Here is a 4751-nt window from a genome sequence, read left to right as displayed (position 1 = left end):
TCTTCTAGCTTACTACCCCCTAGAAAAATAGCGTTGACATGGGCTTTGGGGTTTGTTTCAGGTTGACCAGGAAAGACTCCTGGTGTTTGAGAAGAGGTGGCCACTTGTTGGGCCACTTGGGAGATTTGGGTCTCAAGCATTTTGGTGTGTGTGGCGATAGAATCAACCTTGGTATTGAGTTTGGAGAGAGAGTCGTTCAGAAATCCTGTTTGGTTTTTCAATTCTTGAAGATTTTTATTTTTGGTTCATCATGCAGTTTTCCAACAGAATTTCCAGACTAGATTTCTGAGCCACTCTCTGGTTGTTTGTGTAGCCAGGTGGTGCTGCTTGTCCATAGGAACCTTGAGGATTTTTGTAAAAATTTTGATTCGGCCTTATTCCTTGGTTATATTGAGCGTAATTCAGTTGCTCAATATTGGCAGCACTACCTAACTGACAATCAACACCTATATGACCGGATATACCACAGATTTCACAAGGAGGGGATGCGGAAGAAGGTGTAACAGCATTGACATTAAGTTTTTCAATCTTTTGGGTTAATGCCTCAACCGTAGCAGCAAGGTGGTTATATTCAGAGACTTCATATATACCTGCCTCTTTCTTAGAGGGAGTAGGAGTGGTGACGGCTCTCTCCTTGGTCCATTGGTAGTGATTCTGAGCCATGTCTTCAATCAAAGCATAAGCCTCCGTGTAGTTTTTGTTCATTAGAGCTCCACCTGCAGCTGCATCAACAGACATCTTAGTGGTATAAGACAAGCCATTATAAAACGTGTGGACTATAAGCTACTTCTCTAGGCCATGGTGGGGACAAAGTCTAAGCATTTCCTTGAAACGCTCCCACGCCTCATAGAGAGATTCCCCATCTTTTTGATTGAAACGAGTAATTTGATCTCTAAGTTTAGCGGTTTTAGATGGGGGGAAAAATCGGGCGAGGAATGCTCGCCTCATATCGTCCCATGAAGTAATGGAACCGACTTCTAGGGAATGGAACCAAGCGCTAGCTCTATCCCTTAAGGAAAAGGGAAAGAGATGAAGTCTTACGGCTTCTTGGTTCTCTTTTATTGTGCCACTGAGTCTTAGGAAGGAAGAAATATAGAGATTTGGATCCTCGGTGGGTGATCCAGAAAACTGACTTTGCTGCACCAAATTGAGTAGTGCAGGCTTGATTTCGAAGTTATTACCCGCAACCGTTGGGTACACGATAATAGCTTGTGGCTCTTCCGTTGAAGGAGTAGCATACTCTTTGAGAGTGCGTTCAGCCATAGCAGTATTATTTTGTGCCTCTCTCTTTTTCTTATGCAAAAACCTTTCGATCTCAGGAATAAATTCTCCGAGACTTTTACTTCTTCGCATAAGAAACCGAGAACCCAAGAAGTTAGTGGTAATACAAAGGAAAGAAGTAGAAGAAAAAAAGAAGAAAAAAGAATTCTAATCACAAAGAAAGAGTTAATCAAATTAGTTTACTCCCCTGCAACGGCGCCAAAAACTTGATGAGATAAAACCGCAAGTGCACGGTCTTACCGAAGTAGTATAAAGAGTATCGTTCTGACAGGGAGTAGTTCAATTCAATTAACTTTTTAGAGATGATTAGAAGAGAGAAGAGAATTGTAAGTTGGGGGTTTTCAAGCGTTTGAAAGATAATAATAATAATAAAAAGAGCCTTGAGATTGTTGGTTTCCTCTAAATGACAAGTCCTTCTCAAACCAAAACTATAAGCTTATAATGTTATGTTGGACTTAATTTCTCAAGACAGTTTCTCTTATGTTCCTCTAGCAACCAAGCCTATTTCGCTGACTTGATTACTATTAGATTTTGGTTCCTCTAACAACCAAGCCTATTTCGCTGACTTGATTGTTATTAGTTCCCTTGAAGATCGAAACTATATGTCTCAAAGATTGCAAAGCCTATTTCGCTGACTTTGCAATCCTTGTCTGAATTCACTTGTTCGAATATCAAAGCTCCACTTTCGTTTTATGAATTGATATTTGGAATAATGGATAAACAATTATCAAACCCTCCACTTTCGTTTCCACAGTTTGATAATGGTTGATCCATGTTAAGACGGTGAATTCAGATAAGAAATTAGGGTTACATAAGATTAAGGCTTAGAGCTTGGTTTGATTAGGATTATGTCATTTAGACTTATCCAACAATCCCAAGACAAGGAGAAGTCTACTCACTCATGTTCATCGTAGACATGGGGGAGAAGAGAGAAAGCATAAAAGTAATGACAAGAAAATAAAGGAAAAGAAAAGAACTTTAATTAGAAAAGCAATTGTCACTTATTGAATTCCAAGTAAAGATGAATATTTTTGATGGATGGCTACTCTATTTATAGCATTCGATCGATTTAAAATCTAAGCTATTACATTTGGGCTAAAAATAGAGTAGCTTAAAATCTAAGCAAAAGCAGCAAAAGTGACTATGGAGGGTGGCACGGCCGTGCCAAGGCTAGCACGGGCTGTGCCAAGCTTCTGACTTGTGGGAGACATATTTTTGTCTCTCAATCTTCATATTTTTGCATCCAATCGGCTCCAAGTCCCTTTCTTTTTCTCCAAGATTCAATCCATCGAATATTCTTTCCTGAAATATAATAAAATGAAATTTAAAGTAAACTATCCTAAAAAGGAAATAATACTAATATAAAATCAAATAAAATCTAAATAAAACTAAACTAAAAAGCATATTAAAATAGTCAATAAATGACTCATCACTTGTACTTTCTCAACCTTTCGAACATTTTTGTCAAATACTCAACATGCTGTTCCTCATCTTTTGACTTCACAATCATATCGTCCACGTATACTTCAACTTCTTTATGAATCATATCATGAAATAAAGTAGTCATTCCTCTTTGATAGGTAGCGCTCGCATTTATCAGGCCGAACGGCATTGCTTTGCAATAGAAGGTGCCCCATGGGGTAATGAACGATGTCTTTTCCCTGTCTTCAGGTGACATTTTGATCTGGTTATAACTGGAGAAGCCGTCCATGAAGGAGAACACCTTGGACTGAGCAGTGTTATCGACAAGCACATCAATGTGAGGCAAAGGGAAATTGTCTTTGAGACTAGCCTTATTCAAATCCCGGTAATCAACACACATCCGAACTTTCCCATCTTTCTTTGGCACGGGTACAATGTTGGCAACCCATTCAGGATACTCGACTGTCATGAGAAAACCCGCATCAATCTGTTTTTGAACCTCATTCTTAATCTTGAGAGCCATATCTGGACGAGTCCTTCTCAATTTCTGTCTAACGGGAGGGCATTCAGGCTTTGTCGGTATCCGATGTTCCACAATCTTAGGATCTAGACCCGGCATATCTTCGTATGACCATGCAAAAATATTCGAATACTCTCGGAGAAGTTGAAAGATCATCTTTTTAACCCTCTCCTCAAGAGCAGCACCGACTTTCTTTGGTACCCAAGTTGATGATCTCGATCTCTTCCTGGTGAGGCTGAATGGCTTTTCCCTCTTGTTCAAGCAGTCGAGTGATCTCATATGGTATATCATCATCCTCCTCATCTTCGGCTTCGTATACAGGGAATTCAAAATTTGGAGGAACCGTAGGGTTACTATGTTCAACGGGTTTATTATGGTTCAAACTGCATAAAATGGTTGAATGATTTTAGAAAAGGTTTTTTTTTTTTTTTTTTTTTTGCAGATCTTTGTAATTAATAAGAAAAATAAAGATGTTTTGGTTTTTTCTGGCATTACCATTATTTCCAAGGAAAAAAGCACTAAAAGTAAAAAGCCGTGAAAGAAACGACGATTTTTATTCGATGCCGAAACAAACACGCCCTTTCAGAAATATCACTCCCGCTTCGGGCAGAGCGAGAGGATTGTTATTTTGAAAAACAAAACACTTAAGCAACAAGACACATTACTCAGAATTATGCATGATTGAAGGAATGTTGATGGCATCCCAATTTCTCGCAATGCCTCCTGGTATAACAAACATAGGCCCAAGACTACATTCAGTTGCATCTTCAGTAATTGCATTGACAAACCCAGCACTGTAGAAGGTTCCTGTGGAGACTCCTGAAGTTGAGGAATATTCGAGACCCTCTCTGTGCTTATTCTCAAGGAGTTGTATTAACTTGCCCCAGCCGATAGCTTGACCTTCTTGGACAGCCCTCTGAGCATCCTTCAAAGAGGCCATAGCAGCTCCAGCCCTCTTGGGCTTCGTACCTTCGATAGTCAAACCCTGAAAAGCGGTTCCTTCTGCAGACCCTGCTTCAATGCAAGAGAAAGACGATAGCTGGCTAACCAAATATGCCTCCTCTCCATGGACTGTAACGAGCTTTCCATTCTTTACAAACTTTAACTTCTGGTGCAGGGTAGAGGTCATTGCCCCAGCGTCATGTATCCACGGTCTTCCCAGGAGACAGCTATAAGAAGCATTGATGTCCATCACCTGGAACGTGATCAGAAAGGTTTCGGGATCGATAGTTATTGGCAGATCTATCTCCCCAAGAACGTTCTTACGGGATCCGTCGAAGGCTTTAACCAGAAAGGTACTCCTTCTCAAAGGAGTTCCCCGATAGCTCAACTGATCCAGAGTCGATTTAGGCATTACATTCAAGGACGAGCCAGTGTCCACCAGTATATTCGATAGCATGTCAGATTTGCAATTCATAGAGATGTGTAGAGCCAGATTGTGGTATTTCCCTGCTTCAGGAAGCTCATCCTCGCCAAACCACAGATTATTGCAAGCAGTGATATTCCCCACTACGCTGCCGAAGTGGTC

The 4751-nt window shown here is 40.4% G+C and overlaps 1 non-coding gene across 1 annotated transcript; it reads left to right on the top strand.

The window, feature by feature from the left end:
- The first annotated feature begins 793 nt into the window (after positions 1–793).
- LOC120578737 (small nucleolar RNA R71) lies at positions 794–900 on the top strand. The gene has a single exon (XR_005644548.1). It is a non-coding gene; the product is annotated as a small nucleolar RNA R71 (small nucleolar RNA).
- The last annotated feature ends 3851 nt before the right edge of the window (positions 901–4751 follow it).

The sequence above is a fragment of the Medicago truncatula genome, chromosome 2 (assembly GCF_003473485.1).
Source record: "Medicago truncatula cultivar Jemalong A17 chromosome 2, MtrunA17r5.0-ANR, whole genome shotgun sequence".
In the NCBI taxonomy this organism is placed as follows: Eukaryota; Viridiplantae; Streptophyta; class Magnoliopsida; order Fabales; family Fabaceae; genus Medicago; species Medicago truncatula.
The sequence above is the reverse complement of the archived record's forward strand: the minus strand, read 5'-3'. Positions and strand labels throughout refer to the sequence as shown.